Genomic DNA, 26,378 nt, shown 5'->3' with positions numbered 1-26,378 from the left:
TTGGCTTAACAGACATGCTATCTCTCTAGGATTTTGTTAAGTGTACCAACCCTGTTTAATCACTCTTGTGCATTGCAGATACAGGAACTGTGCCATAAGTTAAGAAAGTGGTTCAAGTCTTGCCTTAATTAAAGTACATTAGGCTAAATACCACCATGTCCCTAATGGGCTCTTCACTCTGTGAGACAAGCAGATGAGGATGGAGTCCCATGGAGACAAGGGTTAGCTCATCAAGAGGATGAAATGAAATGGGATCCATCTCGAAGAGGATACAAAATCCAACTCTCTAGCCCCCACTAGTGGCTCCTGGCCAAGGGGTTCAGGAGAGTTTACTGCAGCCAGATTTAATGATCTCAAATAACCATTGCTGTCGCGATTGGGTCTTCATCTATTCCGAGTTTGAGACAACCAGAACTGTGACCTGCTCATGTCATTACCCATGCTGAGGCTGGCTTACTTGAACACATACAGAAAGAGACACTCAACACTGAACAAATGCCATTGATATGACTGAGAATGAAAGACTAGACCAGAAAGAAATGACCAGATTGAGTAGTGGAGGAAGAAGGCAGGTAAAGATTCAGGAGATGGCAGAGTTCTCCCATTTCAGAAAAAAAATAACAAGAAAGAAGACAGGATACCACAAGCTCAATAGGAACTATACTGTTTTTTTCCCCACTAAAGCAATAATAATATTCTTGCTGATACTATAGTCCTATAGTGCTAAACATATTATGAGAACCTGAGGCGAAACTCTCAACTCCAGATAGCAGAGTCAGACCTGATGTGATGCCAGAGGCCAAATCCCAAATGTATTGTTTTCAGGCATATTTAATATGAGCTCAAATTTCATAGATATTACTGAGCCAAAACTTCCCAGAGCCTAAGCTACTGCTTGGACACAAGATTTTTTTGTACACTGCATTAACTCATTAAGGTCAGCAAGCTACAATCCAGTTAATTGCATCTTTGGTGTATATGAATTGCAATAATAAAATTGCAGCTGTAACTATTCTGTGAAGAGTCCTATAGGGACCTCAAATTTCACTGAAAGAGGTTTCCATTGTTGTGAGGTTTGTGAACATATTTTTCAGTGGGTGACAAGAAGGAAGTGGAAATTCACATTTTTATGTTCAGTTCATTGAGTTATCTAACAAACCTTTCAGAGCTTCTTACAATCTACCTGCAATCAGTGAAAGAATATAAATAATTACATCAGTAAATTTAAATCAAAGGAAACTCTTCTTCTCCAATATGACATCAAGAAAATAAGGCATTTACTTATTTGTAAATAAAACTTTATAGATAACAAATTGGTGCATTTTTCTCACAAGGAAGGTATTGTGGCAGAGATGTGTGTGATTTTTATTTTTAATTAATTAATTTTTTATAGAAAAAATGTATAAATGATATATCTTCAAACCATTTAACAAAAATACAGTGTAAATTCTCCCTTCTATCTTCTTGTCCAGCATTCAATTCTGGTTCTCGTTTTTTTCTAAAAATGGAATTTTATGCTGCAGATAGAAAAAAGGAGCTCCTACCTTTTGCAACATCATGGATAGAACTGGAAAGCATTATAGTGAGTGAAATAAGCCAAGTGTTGAAGGACAAATACCATATGATCTCACCTTTAACAGGAAGCTAAACAACAAAACAAACAAGCAAGCAAAATATAACCAAAGACACTGAAATAGAGAACAGGCTGACAGTGACTGGGAGGAGAGGGGACGGAATTTCAGGGGAAATAGGGGAGGGATTTAGAGGAACATATATAAAGGATACATGGACAACAATTGAGAAGGGTGGAAATGGGAGGGGGGAGCACGGGGATGGGATGGAAAAAAATGTAATAGGTACACACTAATCACATGCGTATACACACTCATGTTCTATTTAAAAACACACACACAGTATCTTACTATAGAAACTGTATTGCACTCTGCATTTTTCACTTAAACGTATTAGAGTTCATTTATTTTCAGTTTTTACAGTTTCAACTCTTCCTCTTTATTGGCTACATACGTTTTCATTGTTTGTATGTACCATAATTTATTGAATCAATTCCCCAGTCATGGGTATTCATGTTGTTTCCAGTCTTTTGCTATTCAAACTCAAACTGCAATGAATATATTTTATCCACATACTTTAACATATATGCAGATGTATCTGTGGTATTAATTTCTAAAGGTAAACTTAGGTGTACAAAAAGCGAATCTGTAATTTTGATATACTTTCATTATTACTATCTATGAAGCTGGCACCGGTTGATTCTCTTGGCAGCAAAGTAACACAGTGCCTGTTCATCCACACCATATAATGTTAATACTGTTTCAACACTGCCAATGTAGTTGGGACAAAAACGAAGTCATATCCTAGTTTTAATTTGTACTTGTTTTATTATGAGCAAAGCTGAACAGTTTTTCTCATCTGCTTAAGAGCTACATTTTCTTTTCTGTGACTGCCCATTTGAGGAACAGCCCACGTTTTCTTTTTCTTTTCCTTTTTAATCTGTAGCACCTTTTCAGATATGACAGGAACCACACAATATTGTGATATGGGGCCTTTTTAAAAAGTATATATTCTTTGGCTTTATAATGTTTTTGTGCTACAGATTTAAAAAAATTAAATATTTTATTTATTTATCTTTAGAGGGGAAGGGAAGGAGAAGGAGAGAAATATCAATGTGTGGTTGCCTCTTGTTCGTCCCCTGCTGGGAACTGGCCTGCAACCCTGGCATGTGCCCTGACTGGGAATCGAACTGCAATCCTTTGGACCGGCCCGCGCTCAATCCACTGAGCTACACCAGCCAGGGCAGATTTAAAATTTTTAATTAAAAATTTCAGAATGTTAGTGTGATAATCTTACCCTAATTCTTCTTCAGCTTCCAGATTTTGTGTCATACTTAGAAAAGCACCCACATCCCTGGAGATGCTAGGGGACCATATCACATATTGTGTTTTCTTGAACTTCTAACATTGTTATGGCTTAATTTTATAAATTTAACTGTGTAACCTATTTGGAATTTGTTTTCTCTATTGAAATAGAGATCTGATTTTTTCCAGTAATTCCAACATTTATTACTGGATAAATAACTTTTCTCCACCAATACATAACGCTACCTTCGTAGTATGTTAAAAATGTAAATATACTTATTTATATGAACCCTAATGTCAGCAACACACTTTACAAAATAATCCCAGATGTACTCTCATTTAGGATAAGAATCAACACTATTCTTAAAATTTTTCTAGAGGTACAAATCAATACAATTAGATATGAGCAATACATGCTTTTTAAATGTAAGAAGAAAGGAAGTAAAGTTATAATCACTTGCATATATAGGATTATATGCCAAGAAAATTCAATGGAAACATCTGAAAAATACCTATGAGCAGTAAGACAACCAAGTTGTATAACTTGAAAAGTAACATAAAAGACTCAATAAATGTACTTTATAGGAACAAGACATGTTTAAGAATACAATGGAAGAAACACAGAAACTTTCTCACTAAGATTGGAAACAAAAAAAGGATGGCCCCTCGCCACTCCTTTTCAGCGTCATTCAGGCAGTCCTGGCTAACAATGAGACAAGAAAAGGTATGCATATTGAGAAGGATAAAACAAAAGTGTGTCTATAGATGATGACATAATTATTTACGTAGAAAATCCAAAAGAGGGAGCAAAAAAATTCCTAGAACTAATAAGCATTTATAGCAAGATTGCATGCTACAATGGTAATAGACGAAAGTCAACCACTTTTCTATATACCAACAATGAACTTGGAATTTGAAATTTAAAAAATCATTTATATCACTACCCTACAAAATGAAAAAGGTATAAATATAACAGATTATGTGCAAGGTCAATATGACAGAAACTATAAAACTAACTTAAAAAATCAAAGAAGAACAATATAAATGGAGAGACACTTATTGAGATGTGAGATCTTTTCAACTTGGTGTCTGTTGGTCTACCGACCTATGGATCAATGCAATCTCAATGAAAATTCCTGCAAGTTGTTTTGTGAACATCAACAAACTGATTCTAAAGTTTATGTGGAAAGACGAACAACCAAGACCCAAAGCTTTATGACCTACACTACCCCACTTCAAGACTTACTATAAAACCACAGTAATGCCATGGCTAGTGCACTTCAGCTGGCTGCAGTGGTAAACCAAAAGGCCTGGGTTTGATTCCTGGTTAGGGAATGTGTCTAGGTTGTGGGTTCCATTCCCGGTCAGGGCACAGACAAGAAGCAACTGATTGATGTTTTTCTCTCACATCAATCTTCCTCTTCCTTTCTCTCTTCTCTCTCCCCCACTCTCTAAAATCTATTAACATGACCTCAGGTAAGGATTAAAAAAACACATGTATATACACAAATAACTTTTTAAAAACACAATAATTAAGACTCTGCAGTATTAGCAAAATAATATACAAACAGAGCAACAGAACAGAATAAAGAGACCAGATATAGACCCACATAAACATAGTCAACTGACCTTTGACAAAGCAACAGAGTCATTACAATAGAGCAGAGTCTTTTCCAACAACTAGTACTGAACAAACTGGACCTACACACACACACACACACACACACACACAGACACACACAATCTAGACACAGAACCTACCCCCTTCACAAAAATTAGCTCAAAATTGATCACAGACCTAATGTAAAATGTAAAACAATGGAATTCCTATGAACACAAATTAGGATAAAATTTAGATGATCTTTGGTTTCACAATGACTTTTAAATAAACACTGAGAGCACAACCCATTAAAGGAATACTCCATAAACAAGATTTAATAAAAATTAAAAACATCTGCTTGGTGAAAGACAATATCGAGTAAGTAAAAGACAACCCATGGAAAATATTTGCAAAAGTAAAGCTGATAAAGGACTCTTGCCTGGCTAGTAGCTCAGTTGGTTAGAGCATCATCCCCATATGCCAAGGTTGGGGCTCCCATCCCTAGTCAGGGCACATACAAGAAACAATGAATTTGCATAAGAACTCTTCAACTCAACAATACGAAAACAAGTACCTTGATTTAAAAGTGAGCCAAAGCCCTTAGAGATACCTCATCAAGGAAGACATACACATGGTAAATAAGTATATGAAAAGATGTTCCACATCATATGTCATCGAGGAAATGCAATGAGACACCACTACACACCTAATAGAATGGCCAAAATCCGGAACAGTGACAACACCACTTGCTGGCAAGGATGTGGCAGAACAGGGTCTCTGATTCATTGCTGTTGGGAATGCAATACAGTCACTGAATAGCACAGCCAGTTTGGAAGACAGTTTGGCAATTTCTCAGAAAATAAAATTTGCTCTTACCAACAATCCAGCAATTGCCATCCTTGGTATTTACCAAAGTGAGTTGAAAACATATGTCCACACAAAAACCTGCATGTGGATGTTTCTAACAGTTTTATTCATAATTGCTAAAACTGCAAGCAATCAAGATGTTCTCTAAGATAAATGGATCAGCAAACTGAGGTACATATAGGCAATAGAATGTTATTTAGTGCTAAAAAGAAATGAATAATCAAGCCATGAAAAGATATGGAGGGACCTTAAATGAACATTACTAAGTGAAAGAAGGCAATCAAACTGAAAGCCTATTACTGTCCGATTCCAACTACATGACATTCTGAAAAAGGCAAAACTATGGAGACAGTAAAAAGATCACTGATTGCCAGAGATTAGGGTGAGGGAAGGAAGAATAGGTAAAGCACAGAGGATTTTTAGGGCAGTGAGAGTTTTCTGTGTGATACTATAGTGGTGGATAGGTGTCATTATACATTTGTCCAAACCCCACGAATGCTCAATACCAGGAGTGGATTTGAGTGATACTGATGTATCATCATAGTTTCATCAGTCTAATGAATGTACCATTCTGGCATGCACTGTTGATGGGGGACTGTGCATTTGTAGGGGCTGGGCATATATAGGAACTGTATAATTTCTGCTTAGTTTGCTATGAACCTTTAAAAAGTCTATTTTTTAAAATGCTTGCCTGAGGATACATTTATTGATTTTGAAGGGGAAGATGGCATACGTGAGAGGGAAATATCAGGCAGTTGCCTCCCATATGTTCCCCAACCTGGGACCAAAGCTGTAACCCAGGTATGTAGCCTGGCCAGTATTGAACCCACAACCTTACAGTGTCCAACCAACCAAGCCACAGTGGCCTGGGCTAAAAACATCTATTTAAAAGGGGAAAATACAATTGATGAAAATTTCATGAATAAAATTTAAGATGTTTTTAAAGTTTCAAGTAAACTGAAAAAACCATAAATGGATGAAAAGGCATATACTGTTTTAGGATAGAAATACAATCTAATAAAGATAAGAAATTCCACTAAATTAATGAACAATTTAGATGCAGCCCCCACAAAAATAAGAAAATTTTAGAGTTATACAAACATATTTGAAACTACTTCATGTGGAAAATTAAACAAACAAAAATAACCAGAAAATTCTTAAAATCTGGTTTCAAATTCCTCTTTATTATAGAAGCTGTGTAAGTCAAAGTGTTTAAAATTTCCAAAAGATAGATTTCTCCCCATTAATTTGCTTATTTATGTTTAGTTTCATTGCATTATAATCCAATAATGTAATTTACACCATTTTTGCTTCTTGGAATTTGTTGATGTTTCCCTTTTGTCCTGACTGAAATTGTTTTTTTAAATGACTTTTTCAGAACACAGAAAAAGAAGCTTATTCTCTGTTTTAAAGACACAGAATCCAATATATTTCAATTCAATTTACCTTCTTTCTTATCTTACTCAGACCTCCTATATCTGCACCTATTTTTGTTCTTCTTGATCTCCTATGAGTTAAAAGAGGTAAATTAAAGTCTATTTTTAATGTGTTTCTATTTATTTTTGTAGTTCCTGTAATTTTTGTTCTGTGAATTTTAATAATATGTTATTTAGAGTATAGATATTGCTTATGGTCAGGTCTTTGGCAAGAACTAAACCCTTTACTGCTGTATGTAGCTCCTTTTTCAAATATATTTTATTTATTTATTTTTAGAGAGAGGGGAAGGGAAGGAGAAAGTGGGAGAGAAACATCAATGTGTGGTTGCCTCTCATGTGTCCCCTACTGGGGACCTGGCCCACAACCCAGGCATGTACCCTGACTGGGAATCAAACCAGCGACCCTTTGCTTCACAGGCCCGTGCTCAATCCACTGAGCTACACCACCCAGGGGTTGTATGTAGTAGCTCTTGTATCGCTTTAATTTCTTTCTTCCAAAGACAACTTGCTACCATAAAATGACTCCTACCTTCTCATTTGCATTTATCTGGTATGTTTTTGTCCATCCATTTGGCTTCATCCTTTCTATTTCACTGCTTTAGTGCTTTCCTATATATGTACATATACACATACATATTCAGAATTTATATACAGGCATATTTAAAATATATGTAACAACTATGGCCAATCTTTGCCTCTCAAAGGGAGTGGCCACATTGGAGATCACTGTCCATGAAGTTGTGTGGATGGAACTGAAATACTTTACTAAAAGCCTTCCTATTCTCCAGAAATAGTTCATTTGAGAAAGCCTTCTATGCAAATATTCCTAATCACTGGCTATCTAAGCAAACTGGTATAGTGAATAAGATAAAGTAAAAAATAAATATGATAAATAAGATAGGTAGAAGAATTTTACACTGACAGACACACTCACTTCAGATACAAGTGTATAAAATGATAAATTAATTCAGACACTGGAATTACATTTATAAGTGAGCGATTTAATACATATTATAATGATATCAGGCCAATGTTAATGAAAGTGTTTCTTCAACTCTAAGTATACATTATATTAAAATAGTATTAAAATAAATCTTATATTATATTACATCTAAGAATAAAAAAATTAAAAATAATAACTGATTTCATGGGTTTACTTATGGAATATCTAAAAAACTGTCAAATAATTATTTTTCAGTAATATTATAGAAAAAATTCTAAATTATATTTGAAACCTGTACATACTTTATTAAAAACTATAGAAATAAATCACAAATTTTTCATCTACACCTAAAAGGGAATCCCACTCTTCAGTATAAAAATATATAACTGAATGCATCAAATGGTCCTAATTTATAAAACTATACCTCATTCAATGTGGGAGAGAGGAATCTGACAGAATCTGTGATTTTGGTATACATCTTTCTCTTTACATAAGAACTAGCTTCTAAATATGTATTTTGGTTGACAGAGGAGCCCTGGTTTCTTTCAAGAGATAAGACAACACAACTTGCTAGGTGAGAGAAGACTTCAGAGATGACATACTTTAATGATGAATAATGACAAGCATAGACAAAATAAAAAAGGAAACAGAGAGAGAAAAAGACACACACACACACACACACACACACACACACACACACACAGAGTAACCATGCCTAGAAACAAAAAAATAACAGGAAGTCCATGTTAACACTTAAGACAGCAAATCTGAAAAATTAGAAAAAATACTGGGTGTAGTATACTGGACAATAGAAAAATGGAAGAAGAATTTTTTTAGAAAGACAAGCAAAACTAAAGTAGAAATGAATTATATAAGAACTCCTACAAAAAAAAAAAAAGCCAAAAGAAAATAAATGGAAGCCAAAAGCTGTGGGAAAAGAGGCTGTAAAAAAGCAAAGTAGAATTTGTGAGTGGAAAGAAATAGCAATAGTGTGACCAATGCTAATTAGTGTGGGTGAAAGAAAAGAATAAGAGTGGAAAGTAAAATGGAATGTACAAATAGTAACTGAAAGAATCAATCCAATCTGTTGATATCAAACTAATATAAGAAAGGAGCGGCTAAATCAGTCGTGTTAGAATGATGTTTTAGTTATACCATACATCCTTGGGAGGGCTCTGTAAGATCAAAAAGTTACTAATGATAATATTCTGACTATTTCTAACACTTTCCAAATTCCTTACATATATTATTATAATAAATGTAATACTCTGGATGTTTTTATTTGTTTCTGGATATTTCATGTCCCCCTTTTTCAGAGATTACACATGTATTGCGTGTTGGACTTAAGAAAGCATTTAGCACAGTGAGAGGACTTCGTTCTTGGGTGGCCAGGAGAATAATACGGTTTCAGTTATCTTCATAGTGCAGATGGACCTGCTTCATGTAGCCTACCTTTGACTCAGAGGTCTCACAGTTCAGGCTGCTTTGGGCATCTGTCATTTCCACCCAAACAGAAATATCTGTAATAGCTTAGAATGGAACATTTCATTTTCACTGTAGCATTTTGCACAGAAGTCTTAGTCTTGTGACGTTTCTGTACTTGAAGAAATTCCACCTTGTATGTTAATTACTATGCTACGTCTTTGAGGAGCGTATGGGCCATGACCACTCAGGCCTAGGTGGGTTGGTCTGCCTAACTATGGGGTTTGGTTAACAGCCCCTGTGGGTTTTCACACAAAGCCCCGCTCTCCAAACTCACTTCTGTGAGGTTATAAGGTGTTACTTATCTGTCTTAGTCCTCTGTTTTATCTTTGTGTTCAGAATCCATGTGAGAAGGCAGGATGGTCTCCCTTCTTCTTAAGAGACTTGCAACATCCTAAACTCTGCATTCTGATGCTATTGTGGATTTAGGAGGCCAATAACATTTTTAGTTACTTCACATGGGGGGTTTTTGTTTTGTTTTATTTAACAATGTCTTCAAATTCGATGTTGTTTTTAAAGTCTAAAAATAATTCCATTCTAGCCCTGGCTGGTGTAGCTCAGTGGATTGAGCGCTGGCCTGTGAACCACACGATCATGGTTCGATTCCCAGTCAGGTCACATCCCTGGGTTGCAGGCCAGTTCCCAGCAGGGAACTCACAAGAGGCAACCATACATTGGTATTTCTCTCCTTCTCTCCTTCCCTTTCCCTCTAAACATAAATAAATAAAATCTTTAAAAAAAAAAGATTAGACTTGACCTGGCAGCAATGGTTTTCTCATTTAGCAGTTTAGTGGTGCCTAACCCAGATGATTTAAAAATAATAATAATAATAATTATAATTCCATTCTTCATCCCCTTCCCCAACAATGCTGAGACAATTCTCTCATCTTTTCTTTTTTATTCAATTTTTTATTGTTGTTCAATTACAGTTGTCCCCATTTCCCCCCTCATTAATCTCCCCTGTCCTGCCCAAACCCCTTCTCCCACATTCAGTCCTCCCCCAACCCTGCTGTCCTTGTGCATGGGTCCTTTACACATGTTCCTTGACTTGCGCCTTCCCCCTCNCCTCTAAACATAAATAAATAAAATCTTTAAAAAAAAAAAGATTAGATTTGACCTGGCAGCAATGGTTTTCTCATTTAGCAGTTTAGTGGTGCCTAACCCAGATGATTTAAAAATAATAATAATTCCATTCTTCATCCCCTTCCCCAACAATGCTGAGACAATTCTCTCATCTTTTCTTTTTTATTAAATTTTTTATTGTTGTTCAATTACAGTTGTCCCCATTTCCCCCCTCATTAATCTCCCCTGTCCTGCCCAAACCCCTTCTCCCACATTCAGTCCTCCCCCAACCCTGCTGTCCTTGTGCATGGGTCCTTTACACATGTTCCTTGACTTGCGCCTTCCCCTTCTTTCCCTTGTTATTCACCTCTTGCCTGCTCTCTGATCACTGTCAGTTTGTTCTTTATTTCCGTGTCTCTGGCTCTATTTTGCTCATTTGTTTGTAATTCTCTCATCTTTTCATTCAAGCTTCAACTGTTGTCATTATGACCTATTAAGATAATTGTTCTTATTTTATGCCTTATTGACCCCGCAAGAAATTTATAAGGAAAAAAAACTAATGGACTAATTCATAAGTGAACTAAATATACTGTCTTAGGTTGTCACAGGTTGTGGCTTTTAAGTGTGTCCTTACTGACAAGAGTATGTAATGTAAGAAGAGCACTCTGATGCGGATGTGGAACCGGCCATGAGAGTTTCCAACACGAGCTTCTAGGAACAGAAGATTGAGTCGGCCTCAGCCTCTGAACTTCTGAAATGTTAAGTGAATTACTCCAAGAAAATCAAAGTAAATCATAAAAACAAAAAAGCAAACACTGAAAGAAAAGTAATATATCATCGAATCCATTACTCCTGTTTAATAGAGAACAAAGTGAATCACACAAAGTAAATTTGACATCTCCTTGTTCAGAATTTGTGTACTTTCTACTTCCCAAATAAATATGTGATTTGTCCAGTGCCACACAACTCCTTAATGATCAAAGTGGAATCAGAACTTTTATTTCCTGATTCCCAAATTAGTGCCTTCCAGTTTCTAATAATTCTGAAATAATTTTAAATAGTTAAATGATTTTAAATAAAATGTACACAAATATATCACAAATAACCATATTAAATTAGTATGCACTCAATGAATTATATTCCTGGGAGAAATGCAAAACAACTCTAATAAATGAAATATTTTGGCAGAAATAGAGACAATCTTAAAAAATCTGAATAAAGAATTCCTAGTTACTGCCCCAGTTGGTGTAGCTCAGTGGATTGAGTGTGGGCCTGCGAACTAAAGGATCATGGTTCGATTCCCAGTCAGGGTACATGCCTAGGTTTAGTTCCTAGCAGGGGACACATGAGAAGCAACCATACATTGATATTTTTCTTTCTCTCTCCTTCCCTTCCCCTCTAAAGATAAATAAATTTTTTAAAAAAGAATCCTTAGTTACTAGTTCCAAAGAACCTGTGCACCCCCATGTTCACAGCAGTGCTATATACAATAGCTAAGTGATGGAAAGGGCCTGAGGACCTATCAGTAAATGAGTGGATCAAAAAACTAGGTACCTTTACATAATGGAACACTATGCAGCAGAAAGAAAGAAGGAACTTCTACCCTTTGCAACAGCATGGATGGTACTAGAGAATATTATGTTAAATGAAATAAGCCAGTTGGTGAAAGATAATTACCATATGATCTCACCTATAAGAGGAACCTCATGAACAAAATAAACTAACAAACTAGCACCACATGGGACAGACTGAAAGTGACCAGAGGGAAGGTGCATGGGGATAATGGTGGAAAGCAGGGAAGGGACTAGTCAAAGAATGTGTATGAATGACCCATGCCCTTGGACAGCATTGTGGGAATCGACTGTGAAAGCAGAGGGTGGGAGGGTTGGGGGAGGGCAAAGGGGCAAAAAGTGGGACAACTGTAATAGAATAACAATTGAAAAAACTTAAAAAAATAAATAACACCATTAATTGCACTCCCATTAAAAAATCTGAATAACAGGACACAGAAAAATGCTCATAATATTTAAATACAGAAATTGTATTATGCTGGTTTGAAACCTGATAAAATATATTTCCACAATTTATATTTTACTTCTAAAACTTTTAAAAGTTTTGTTAAACCTGGTTATTTCTAGTTAACAACTGAGCAGATCACTTTACCTATTACACCGGCCCCAACTTAATCTCCCCCCAAATTTCCTACAACTTTCCCTTAATCTCCCTACAAATTTCCAACACTAAAGTTGTAACATCATCATAGAATATTCATGTATTTTCACCACCTTATATCATATAATTTGAGGTGGGGAACATTTATATATCTGAAATTCTATCTTTAAAAGGGGTTGATTTTCATGCTGAGGAGAAAATAGAGACTCCGGCCAGAAAGGATGCCAGCTCCTTGTAAAGTCCCTTTACTATCCTGGGGACATAAACCACCTGGGCATGGCAATGTGTGGAGAAGTGTTTGAGTTGATTTTGTGGTGTTTCTGCCACCCACTTTACAAAAGACTGTGACTGCCAATAACAATAAAAATAACTAGGTACAACTCTATTCTTACAGTTGTGATCTCACATAACTCTTTTTTTAATACCCAAGAAAAGAATTGCTTTACATAGATTTTCACAAGCTTAAAAATATTGTTTTATAAATTTCTTTCTAGAAATAATTTAGTTTGGTATGTTTATGATAATTTTTTTATTTCATTTAGTTTTTAATAATATCCATATTTAGTATAATAATTAGGGATTCACTAAACAACATAGTTCACACACATATTTAAAACATTTACATTCTTTATTAACTGTATTACCCACCTCTAAATTTCCATACTATATGCAGATTACACTTAAAATAGGAACACATATCTAACATATATCTACATCTATATTTCTGTATTTTAAAAGCATTTTCAGGACACCCTAATAATAAACTATGAACTACAACATTTATTCAATTCACTACTCCCTTTGCCAATCTAATATCAATAAATTACTTCATTCAAATTGAATACACAATTAATTACTCTGCTGAATAGATGGTCTATACTTCAGATACTAATGCAAAATTAACTCAAACAGTATGATAAAATGTACTGTATGCTAAACTAAAATAAAACACTGCATTCTAGGCACATTTGGAATGAAGAAATAAGTAACAACTTTTTTTACTAATAAAACTGTGCAATTTAGGGCATTATTTTGCCTCACTGTGTAAGTATTGATTTAAAGGTTTAGAAAAACAAAATAGAACCTAATATTCCAGTCATATCAGTTGAAGTTAACTTTAAATATGACACTAGCTTGGAAAAATGTTTGAGGTAGTATTTGATGAATTTAAAAAATAAATAGAGTACTCAAATCAGTTCCATAATGTGCTTGACCATGCATATGGTGTTGTAGCCCACAGGCTTATACTCTTGCTTCACGCGGAACTTTCCTACACAAATGTAGTTATATTTCAAAACAAGTAATGTATTGATTTCTTCTTTAGGTAGAGAAGTGGGTGGGGGTGAGAGACAGAGAGACAGAGAGAGCGAGAGAGAGACTTCAGTTTGTTCTTCAACTTATTTATGCATTCATTGGTTGATGCATGCATGGGCCCTGACTGGGGACCAAACCAGTGGCCTGGGCATATTGGGATTATACCCAAAATTTAGTTATCGTAGATATTACCATGTCTTTAACCCTATTTTTTTTTTTTGCTCTATGGTAAATTTTGTTTGGCAAAATAATTCCTTGGGTCCAGTCTTATGTGCAATTCCGATTTTCAGATAATGCCTTTATTACAACATCAATTTGTATCCCAAACTCCAAAAACCAATCAGCCCAGTAAGACATATGTTAAACCTAACATATTTAGAAGTAAAAATGATGCTTTGATAGCATGAAGTACTAAGGTGTATGTGCCCTCACTTAGACGGAGAGCCATAGCCATTAGAAAGTCATTATGCAGCCACGTCGTTTACTGCAGTATAAATTGATGTGTGCTCTTTTTATATTTTTTCCTTTATCAGTCGAAGCAATTTGAATTCTTGGGTCTTTAATAGCTCAGGAATTGTAGTAGAGCAGTAAAGGGAAGCTGTTTAAAGTCTGTGCTTTTCTCTTAGTAAAATCTTAAATGCAGTAGAGATATGATGGTAGAGTTTCCAGAGAAGGGGAGACTGGGGATAGAGCTGCAACAGCCAAGTAATGAGGGTCTGTGGATGGGGAGGGAGAGGGCGGTGTCCTAGACAGGCAATAAAATCTCAGAGCAGAGGCTGGGAGGCTAGATCCTTGACAGCGAGGATCTTAGTCTTACTCAAAACTCCTATGCACTAAGCACCACGCAGTGGTCTTAAGGACTTGAAGCAGCTAAAGGGAAACCTTGGTGATATTCGAGTGGGATACATGAGGTCTGTCCAGAAGGTATCCAGCCATGTAATGTGAAAAATAGAGACATTTATTGAAGAAGATACAAGATACGAGAAACATTGCACGTAGGACAATGATGCTTCAATCCCCTTCAAAGTACACACCCTGGGACTTCACACAGGTCTCCCAAAAGCCATCAGCTGCCCTATTGTATTTTCCTGAATCTCACTGATGGTCTAAAATCTCTTCCCTTTCAAAGGTGATTTTTATTTTGGGAAAAGCCAGAAGTTTCAGGGCAACCAAAACCGGGCTGGAGGGGGACTGAGTCACCTGGGGGATTTGATGTTTGGCCAAAAAACTCTGCACAAAACACGCTGCATGAGCAGGAGCATTGTCGTGACGAAGCTGCCAATCACCAGGTGCCCAAAGCTGTGGCCTTCTGAATCATCTGAATAGTTTGTGCGAAGTAATGTTCAAGCTTAACACAAAATTTGATGGAGATTTGTTGCTCTCCTCACCCAGTTATGTTGAGTGTGATGGCCACAGTACACATGCTCACTGAATGGTGTCTACCACCCCCACTAACTAGTACAGTGAGGTTGTCATTATTTATGCATGCGCATTCCAGTCCACTCTCCTTGGCTGCCAGGTTACATCGATGTCACACAAAGCATTTTCACTATATTAACAATGGCTGGACTTTCCCCAGACAGACATTGTGTGCTCAAAACTTGCTCCCGGGAAGGGATTTGCACATCTCCAGCAACTGCTATGTGATTTGCATGCTCTCCTGGTAGGCGGGGTTCCTGCAATGCACATCCTTGCCCCATTGTCGTTTGACTACGGGACATGCTTTCTCCACTGGGAGAACACAGTCTTCCGTCCAACAGAAACTTTCAAGGCAATGTTGTAGTGCCACCCAGTCTCTTCTCTTTTCCCTCTGCCCTGAGAATGGCATGTGTCAAAAGAGGCTGCTCCTTCAGCCTGGGTCCTGGAACAAGAAGACACGTGGGACAGAGCCACCCGAGCCAAAGGGCAGCCACTAACAGGTTTGTCAGTCACTGAGACTTTGGGGTTAACACAGTGAAGCTAACTAACCTGTCAGTGAAAGCCACTAATCAATGACCGGATAAGTAAATTGATTAAACACATAATAAGAAAACGTACTTTCTCTTAAACATGTGACTAAAATTTCCTCATGCGGTGCTATATTAAGTTCTGCCTTTAGCCCTGCCATGAAGAACACGGTATCATTAGGATGTTTTTTTCCTTGCAGGGAAGACCGTCCTCCAAGCAGGAGGATCATGGATAGCCCACACTATAAGCCTTGGGAAAATCAGGGTCTCTTCTTGGTAATCCTACTCAGAATAATTTAAGGGAATTGCTTTGACAACCATGATTGGTTTGTATCCAGACCAGAGTAATGGCCTTAATTATAAAGAAGTTATCACTCTGGCTGGTGTGGCTCAGTAGATTGAGTGCTGGCCTGTGAACTGAAAGGTTGCTGGTTCGATTTACCAGTCGGGGCACGTGCCTGGGTTGCAGGCCAGGTCCCCAGTTGGGCGCGTGGAAGAGCCAACGGATTGATGTTTCCTTCCCTTACCCCCTCTCTAAAAATAGATAAATAAAACATTTCAAAGGGGATTAAAAATAGAAGTTATGTATGTCAAATTCTTTAGTAAAGAACTCTTCCCTGTTAGATACTGATCTTATTTCGGTGGGTCTCAGCACTGGGGGAGGATATAAAGAGCAGGAGTCCAAGGGCTCATGGCCGTGTCTGCAGTTGCCGATTTTGAAAACCCGAGTGGAAGTGAAAGGCACGAAAAGCCGAAAGTAGGCCTCGCAGGCCTGTTCAGCTAGGAATGAGGAAGGCACTGCCTGAATTCGGGGTATATTTGTCAGGTTTTGAGCAAGGGGGATTATTTGGAGAGCAAAATGTGTGGTGGCCGGTCTTGTTTATCTGCTCACTCTTTCCTTCCTCGCTGCTCATCTTTTTTTTCCCCCAAACCTCCTGGGTCACCATTTCTTTCTTTTTCCTCAGCCCCCAACTCACTGCTGTTGCTCATCTTCCCCACAACCCCTACCCTCCCGTTGCCTCTATAGAAATGTCAGGAGTGCACGCAATTATTTTTTATAAACCACTGTCTAAAAGTAATTTAATATAGACCCCACAAAGATGCAGCCAGAATGAATACCATTACTCCTTCTGCCCTCTCTCAGCAATGCGAGTCACTTGTGCTGGCAAGGCTGGTGAAGGTGGGAGCCCTGTGGCTATAAGTAGCAGCCAGCGGAAATAGTGCTTGAGTCAGCATTTGTCCTTTTAGTGCTGTGGGAATAATGGGAGGCAGAAAAGTGGGCTTACTTGTTACAATTCCCCGTGAAGGAAACAGGAGCCAGCAGTTGCATTTAGCGTGTGATTATCTAACGACCACCCTGAACACCTGAAACTAATACAAAGTAATATTGAATATAAACTGTAATCGAAAAATAAAATTGAGAAAAAGAACACAGGCTAGGAAAAACTATGAGATAATGAGAGAAAATTGGTAACATTCTCCCTTTGGGACTATCTACCTTGATAACAATTTTGGTGAAATGATGCAGTCAGAGTATAAACCCTTTCAGGACTCCTGGCACCTACCATTGGACTTCGTTCCTGAGAACAATATAGTACCTCTCTTCCATAGCATCTTTACTGGATGTCTAAGCATTAGTGTTCTTAAAGTCTCAGTTATCTTTTAATTATTTTTATGACTTTCACCCTTCACTTTCGTGAGGGTTGCCTGGACAATTCAGAGTGCAAAATAGTGTTGTACACAGGTTTTGGTTAAAGTCACCCTCTACCTGGACTGAGTGCCCACCAACTGTTGGTTATCACAGGTTTGTATAGAGTAGGCACCGCCAGATGTCCAGTGTGCCTGTCACAACAGATCCTCCGTCAGGCCTCTTCCTGTTTGGGAAGTATACGGGTCCTTCATACATCAGTGTTAATTAGTTTAAAGAGACTGCTGCTTACTTTAACTTATTGCTCAGTATCAAAGTGGGTTAGACTGAGGGTCTCCAATTTCTTTTTTGGTGGAAAGAGGTAGAGGTTTTTTGTGGGGTTGGGTAAGAACTTCATTTCAGTGGAAGGATGCCTGTGGATGAACTATTTTTAGTGGGCATTTTCTGACAAAATTATACAAACACAAGGAGCAACTGACTAAAAGGATGGAATGAGGATCGAGTGTAAGGTAGTAGTGCCAGAGAAAACTCACTTATTCCAGAATTATTCTTGAAGACATGCTTAAATAATGAAGGGAAATCAGTGGTGGGATTTGTTTTTTGAATATGCATAATGGTAACTGTTAAAACCAGTGGCAAGCAGATTTTGACAAATGGTAGAGATGTCACAATAAACTAATGAAACTATCCAACTTCCCATTTTAAAAGAGAATCATTTTCTTTGGGGAGTAGGTAACTATGGTTATTTGAGCCGATTAAGGATTAGTTTGCATTAAACTTAGAGGCAGAACGCCATTTACAAAGGTGAAGTGAGTACTATGTTTGCGGGTCCTACAACTGGGTCATAGAGCCCATAGTAGGGACTCTCTTTCCAGGTAAAAGAGCTTTTTTTCTAAGTAGTGGAGATACATTTTCACTGTCATCTATACACACAGTATCCAGATGAATGCTTGTGGTTAGAAACTCAGTACGTTACCATGAAACAAATCAAACTCCTACCTTTGACTTCCTTGGCTCTATGTCTGATGGATTAAGGAAACAATATGTGAAAAAAACACATTTACTTAATATAACAAGAACCTTGCTGACAATAATGTTTCCTATGAACTTCAGTGTGTAACTAAAGCAGTGTTTTCAGATAAAATGTGGAAGGGTTTTTTTTTTTTGTTCCAGCATTGAAAGCTCTGTCTTTGTGCTACCTACGAAGGACACTGAACTTGTTAAAACTCAATCAACCCACCTCTGAAGTCAAAAAAGCAAAGGAACTAGGAACAAAGGAACAGCAAAAGAAGCTGTGTTATCCTAGTTCCATTTCAAAAGACTCAAACAGTTCCAGGCCCATCAGAAACAATAAATATTTCTTGACAGGAAGTGTGGTAGAGGGATGGCTAGACAGAGCTCTTTAGGAATGCTAGGTTTGTCTGGAAAAAGTCCAGCCATCGTTACTGTAATGAGAACAATTTAGCATCACTGATATAAACTGGCAGCCGAGGAGAGTGGACTGGAATGCACCTGGATGAATGATGACGATGTTACTGCACTAGTCAGTGGGGACAGTAGACACCATTGAGTGAGCACGTGTACTGTGTGGCTGTTGCATTCAAAATGACTGAGTAGAACTACTCTGCATCAAATTTTGAGTTAATCTTAACATTCATCCACAGAAACTATCTGGACAATTCAGAAGGCTGCAGTTATGGGCAAGCAGTGATTGGCAGCTTCATCATGACAGTGTGTCCTCTCATGCATCCCATCTCATGCAGAGTTTTTTGGCAAAACCCCCAGATAGTCCAGATTTGGTGCCCAGTGACTTCTGGCTTTTTCCAAAATTTAAATCACCTTTGAAATGGAAGAGATTTCAGATTGTTCAATTCAGGAAAATAAGATGGGGTAGCTGGTGGTGACTGGAAGAAGTGCATGAGGTCCCAAGGTGCCTGCTTTGAAGGGGACTGAGGTGTCATTGTCCTATATACACTGTTTCTTGTATCTTGTATCTTCTTTAATAAATGTCTCTATTGTTCATATCATGCGGCTGGAAACCTGGGCAGACCTCGTATATGTTTAGGTTGCCTGGATCTTAATCTACCAATTTATTGGTTGCTAAAGTCCCTCAAGCCACAGTTCATTTTTTTGGAAGGCATATCTGGAGGAAAGGAAAAATGAAATGGCAGGGCAAATTAGGCCAACTAATTTTGTTATGGCTTCAATATGTGTAAATAATCCTGTTTTTATTAATAACATTGGCTTCACCTTTTTAACAGAAATTTCATATAGACAGTTTTGAAAACCCAGTTCTTAGCATGGAGGATATTTGTTTGCTCACATGTTAATTGGTCAGGTTTATTTTATTACAAAAATTATCAGTGTAAAACTATCTTCTAAGGATTGGGTGTGTATCTTTCCACGTCCATGACCTTTTCCTTTTTTTATTTTATCACTTCACTCTTGACTCAGTAGGTTCTCCTATACATGCAAATTTCACAGGGAAAGAGAAACTGCTAAACCTGGACAGTCATATAATAAAAAGAAAAATGCTCTTAAACACCTTTGTACGTTATAAACCTACATACACTCTTGAGAGAGAAAGCCATTATATTTTCCCTTCAGTTTCAGAGGTGATGCAATAAATTCCTAGCAAAAGCCAGAAGATAAACGGGAACTGGCTACATTTAGCTTTCCCTAAACACAGGCCAACCATGAACTCTTCCCTAGTCACCACAGTCGACAGGTTACGTAGTTGACCCTTGGACAACACAAGTTTGTACTGCTCAGATCCACTTATACACTGATTCTTTAATCACTGTAATACAGTATTTAATACATATAGCATATAAGATACATGTTAATAAAGTGTTTATCAGTAAGGCTTCCTATCAACAGTAGACTATTAGTAGTTTAAGCTTTAAGTAGTTGATCCAAAAGCTACACATGGATTTTTGATTGCAGGGGGCGTTTGGTACACCCAACCCCACATTATTCAAGAGTCAGCTGTATTGACTACTCACTGGGCAGGAGACAGACTTTTTTGTATAAAATGTACCTATGTTGTACATATGCTACATTTGGCATAGTTACAAACCTTTCTTTTTTTAACCTCCAATAACACCCAAAAGAGTAGTAAGTACTTGACAGGCCCTCCAAATATTTTGGACAATTGTTCATTAAAACTCATATTTTAAGAAAAATCTCCCAAACATATTATAAATTCTAAAATGTAATATTTTATATTATATATTAGTTAATTCACATTGATATTTGCTACTCTTAATCAAATAATCCAAGTTTAAGATTTCATTTTTCCAAGATTTGTGCTTAAGATAACACAATTTACCCAAGTTACTTGAACTACAATTACCTTTTACTTCAGGTGCTAGCATTTTATGCACCACAGGCTACATGAACTAAACTGCATAGCTCAGGCCATAATGAGCTAAACTGCATTATATTTTTATTTTTCGTCCACTCTTGAACAATGACTCTCATGGGAAAGCACTAACCCGATCCCCTCGTGGGGGAAGGTATACAATGCAGTCTTGCAGCTACACATTGATGCCTTAGAGAGATACTGCGGAGAGTCGGAGAGGAACCATTTCTTTCAGGAGAGGCACTGCTTGCTTTCAGCTGAGACGAAACAGAGGTTTTCTTTTCCTTTCATTTTTTTAAAGCCCATATAACTAATCTAACATGAATTCCTTTAAACACTGGCTACAAGAATTTTTTAACCTCGGGAAACTGTCTAGCAAGTTTTAGAAATTAGAGACGTAGCACTTTCACGTATTTTAACCTACCTAGTAACCAAAGCAGAAGGGCCTTACAAGGGGGACTTTGATGCTACTGATTTGAAGATTGAAATGAGTGCTAAATTTATTGTATGCTTTATTTAGTCTGAGGTTCATTTTGAGTTTAGAAACAGGGCTGTGAAAGCATTAGGNACTGGCTACGAGAATTTTTTAACCTCGAGAAACTGTCTAGCAAGTTTTAGAAATTAGAGACGTAGCACTTTCACGTATTTTAACCTACCTAGTAACCAAAGCAGAAGGGCCTTACAAGGGGGACTTTGATGCTACTGATTTGAAGATTGAAATGAGTGCTAAATTTATTGTATGCTTTATTTAGTCTGAGATTCATTTTGAGTTTAGAAACAGGGCTGTGAAAGCATTAGGGACAAAATAGCCCTGGTAGAAGACATTAACTGAGCTACAGAGAAGGGGCTGACTGTCCTGTTACATTTTCAGGCATTTACATTTTCAGGGGCTGACTGTCCTTTTACATTTTCAGGCATTCCTCAGCACTCCGGGCATTTTCATCAACTGACAAATCTTGCCAGCTGCATAAGCAAGTCAAGACCCTTTTCACTGCTGCTCCATTATTTGTTTTTCCGCCAAAGAGGATGGAGAAAAGGCAACTTCAGCATTAAGGAAAAGGCAAATCATGCAAATATTCAATAAGAACTAAATCAACTCAATCTTTTGAGTCCTATATTTTCCTCCAATCCCCCTAAAAATGTATGCATAATTACATTTTTGAACCAAAATGTGTGCCACACTGTGTCTGGTAAATGTTTCTTTAAATGAATGAATGAATTCATAATCAGTGGCTTATCCTAGGCCATCTGCTCAGTGCACAGGTCATAAGATAGCAACACCATTTCTCTCCCATCTTATTCTAGAATGCATGTTATCACCAAACAAAGAGAATAAAAACATACAGTCACAATAAAATTGTCAGAATTCATTCAGATTAAAATTCTCCTTTCTCTGAAATCCAAAAGTGTGCCTTGACTGATGTGGCTCAGTTGGCTGGATGTTGTCCACAAAGTGAAAGGTCACCAGTTTGATTCTTGGTCCGGGTACGTGCCTGGGTTGCAAGTTCGATCCCCAGTTGGGGCATTTATGAAAGGCAACCAATTGATATTTCTCTCTCACATCAATATTTCTTTCCTTCTCTTTCTCCTTTCCTTCCACTCTCTCTAAACATAAATAAATAAAATCTTAAATGAAAGAAATCCTAGAATGTGACATAAAATTGCAATTAAGTGTAGATTTTTAGACTTGTGAACTAAAATTATATGGCATATTGCTTGTCACTTTTCTAATAAACACTGAACTTTGAGGATATAAACCACCACATCCATAAAAATCATCTGGGTAGCTCTTTGAAAATGCATAGTCTAAGGTCCCACCCCAAGAGTGGGTTTTAAAGCTCTGAAGTTGGGCCCACAACCTGTCCAGGTGATTAGGACACAGGGCCTGTACTTTACCAATGGGCAGATATTGAGAAATAATGGTATAGAAGAATGGTCTGAGGGAAGCACCCTTAACAAATATAAAAGAAAGGCTTTTGGTACCTAAGGAATTTAGTTAATTCATGCAAGTATTGGTTTGAATTTATCTTTAACCATAAAGATAAATTGATGATTCAATTCATTGAAATAGAGAACAGGGGGACAGCGACCAGAGGGGAGAGGGGAGGGAATTTCAGGGGAAATAGGGGAGGGATTTAGAGGAACATATATAAAGGATACATGGACAACAACTAAGAAGGGTGGAAATGGGAGGGAGGGGGGAGCACGGGGGTGGGATGAGAGTAATAGACAGAAAACTGTACTCGAAAAATAATGAAATAAAATGAACGAATAAATAAATAAATAAGTTTCAGAAGAGATTGTTTTTAACCCAGAGATTTATTTTCTTACTAATGAAAGTTTGGTGGTACAATCATTACATTTAAATGAGAATATCCTAGCTCAAATTTTGTTCTAATTCTTAATAAAATTGTGACAATAAATAACTTCTTGATCTCTCTCACCTTCAATTCCATCATTTATAAAATGTGAATGATTGAACAGACTTTAGGCACTTCCCAGCCTTCATATATTTGTGGAAATTGTGCCCCACATGTACCTCATACTGAAAGATGAACCTAGACAACTGTGTGTGTATCCCTCCCATTCCCCTCCCATTCCCATGACCTGAGCCTGAGAGGTTAAATGAGGACACACCACAGGGGAACCAACCCCTAAGCTTAGCTGAGCCAAGACCATTCTCTTTCTGGAGAATATTTACACTTGGAGTAAGACTGAGTGAGTCAGAATGTTGTGGGAACCTGAACTGAGTGATCGAAAGTTGAAGCTGGGAAAGTGATACCTAGCCATGAGCAAGCAGAGGACACCAGCCAAAACAGGAAAAGAGAGATAAGCAGAAACAGAAAGCAAGCATGCAGCCGCTGAGAAAAAATGGGCTATTCTGATCTGGTTCTTGACTTCCCAGTTCCCGTTCAGGTTCTTCATGGCTTAGCTGTGCTTTGGTCAATGGGATTTCCGCTTGTATTCATACAGTACATAACCGATTTTACTTATACTGGCTTGAGTGTCTTTTTATTTCTTGAAATTTCATCAGTGTTCCCTGGCCAAAATTTTTAAAAATGTAAAAAGGCTTCATTCATAAGGTTCTTAGATTTTAACTGCCTAATTTACAGAGGAAAAAATGGAGGTTCAAGAGAGTTAAGCATCACAGATGAGCACACTATTCCCACTCAGAGAGTCTGTGGGAAGTTTGACATTTGCATTTGGGTTTATTGTTCCACAGTTCAGTGCTCTTGTTTTCAAACCAGAAATTCAGGCAGTAAGGCTGATATTTTATTTTAATCATTTATTGTTCATACATGCTTTCTCACTGAGAAATAGAGTGATCTACTTTTTCATAACAATAGTCTAAAAGAATCCTTCCAGGACAAATCTTCCTGAAAAATAGTTGTTAATATAGTTTCAAGCACTTGGACAAATATTTAGTTGAAATATCAGAGCTCTCTCTACATTAGAAAAAATGGGTAAAATTGTTACCAGGAAAAAAGGCAGCCATTATTATTGCACCTTAAACATTAAAAAGAATGACATTTGGAGAATGACTGATTTTGAGAAGAACAGTATACTGATAGGTCTCTCAGATGCACAACCTACACCTGGAAGCTCTGACCCACTTAGTGAGTTGGGAGGTTGAAAGAGTTCTTTTAAATGATCACTCAGCTCTTGTATCATATCTGCCAGAGGGAACCAGTGTTAGTGCAGCTGACACTAAGTTGTGCTCATAATATCAAATTGTGCCAAATTTATTTTCCACATAAAGTCACAGCTTTACATGTTATATAATCTTTTGGCAGAAATAAGGACAAACATTCAGAATATGGCACTTCAAAATTCAAAGAATCTTGGTATAAAAATATCTAGTGTTTTAGATGTTTCAAAGTGGGGCCAGAAAATAAGTTGGACATGGTAAGAATACCAGAAATTTCTATTCAGTTGGCATAGGCCTACAGTTGCTAGGCATAGATATAGTAGAATATAACTTAGCAAAAAATAAAAAAGATCATTAAATAACAATTGGCCAGTCAATCACCAAAGTAACTATTAAACTGCAACTATGCTAAATTACATACTGGAGGACAGAAGGCCATCAGAGACTTGCAGTATGCTCCCTTTAATCTCCAGCTTTCCTGTGTAAACAATGGTCTATGTAAGCCACTATGTTCCCTGGCCCTGTCCCTTTAGGGGTTAGAAGTGCAAAGCTAAACTCAAGGTCCAACAAAATTTACTATTATACTTCAGCACCTAGCAACAACTTTGCCACACTTTTTGTTTTTTATTATTTTAATTTATACTGCATTTGATGTTGTAATTCAGATCAAATCATGTTTGGAAGTAGAAAAGAAACAAACCAAATGAAGCTTTCCTTTGCTACAATATATGCCCATTGCCAGTGATCTATCTTTCCTGTGATAAAAGATGCAATTGCATATTCTCCTTGAGACAAACCTGCATACACTTAAAGGCAGGCACTGTCTCCCTTTGTTCTCTCTTTACCAAAATGAAAAGTTGTCAATCCAGTATCATCAATACTATATAATTATTTGCATTGTTCATCTACTCCTTTCTGATTTCTTCCCAACATCACTAATCTGCTTAGACACTCCAATAGAAAAATGGCAATAAAATAGCATAGAAACGATGCTGGAATTTTGCATACATTTTCCTTAGTACAAATGACTGTCATCTTCTAGTAATAGGACAACTTTTTAAATTTAGCCTGTGTCTTTATACAAATTAATTTGGCATTTAAAAAAGATTGAAATGATAAAATGGATCTTTGCATGGAAAAAATTCCATGTTTCTTCAATTCTTCCTGCAATTAATCAGAAACAATGTAGTTATTGACTTCCTGTTAAACACAAAGGCCTTGTTGATTCCACCAACTCGTGACTAGGTTTTCCATATCTTGTTATTTGTATGTTGTTTATTTACAATATACCACACTTTGTCTTAATTTTACACATTAGAGTCTCTCTTGGCTTAATGAACCAGTTTCTAAAGGTTTCAAAGTGATTCTGCTTCCTACATCCCTCAGAGCTATTACCATCATTTCCTACATACCACTTAAACTTTTATTGTCCATTTCAACATCTAGATCAGCAAAAAGTTATTCAACAGTAATATTCTCTGGATTGATTTCAGTGAAGTGTAATCACTATGTTTCTCCAGGATATCATGAAATCATTGTTAACCATTCTGAATCACTCACACATCACCCTAACGGCAATGTGACTCAGACCAACCTTTGCCGGAAGTCAAGTTCAAAGCTATTCTAAAGATCACAAGAATCTATATTGCCCACTCCTGCTTTTGTTTTATACTGAATACATGCCTTATGCACATTCATACCATAATCTTTTTTAAAAGTATATATATATATGGTAGTATTTATAATTCTTTCACAGAAAACTTTTTGACAGAGTTTTGTTACCATCAATAGACACTAAAGTTTAACTTTTTGTGTGTGGTGATCTTTCATAATTCTGGGTAAAAGTTGAGAATCAATGATGAAAGATCTTGTACAGATATGCAAGAGCTTCCCTGAAGCACAGATAAGTGATATCTATTATTTTTATTTATTTATTTACTGATTGATTGACTTGAGAAAGAGAGAGAGAGACAGAGATGCAGAGAGAGAGGGACTGATTTGTTCTTCCCTTTATTTGCG

General features: G+C 37.0%; 1 protein-coding gene across 1 annotated transcript in view; it reads right to left on the bottom strand.

The window, feature by feature from the left end:
- LOC118985760 (sodium channel protein type 1 subunit alpha) overlaps positions 1–26,378 on the bottom strand; it is a 109,448-nt gene that overhangs the window by 70,091 nt on the left and 12,979 nt on the right. The window lies entirely within an intron of this gene.

Source organism: Sturnira hondurensis, unplaced genomic scaffold (genome assembly GCF_014824575.4).
Source record: "Sturnira hondurensis isolate 20B ecotype Veracruz unplaced genomic scaffold, ASM1482457v3 Scaffold0004136, whole genome shotgun sequence".
Classification (NCBI taxonomy): Eukaryota; Metazoa; Chordata; class Mammalia; order Chiroptera; family Phyllostomidae; genus Sturnira; species Sturnira hondurensis.
The sequence above is the reverse complement of the archived record's forward strand: the minus strand, read 5'-3'. Positions and strand labels throughout refer to the sequence as shown.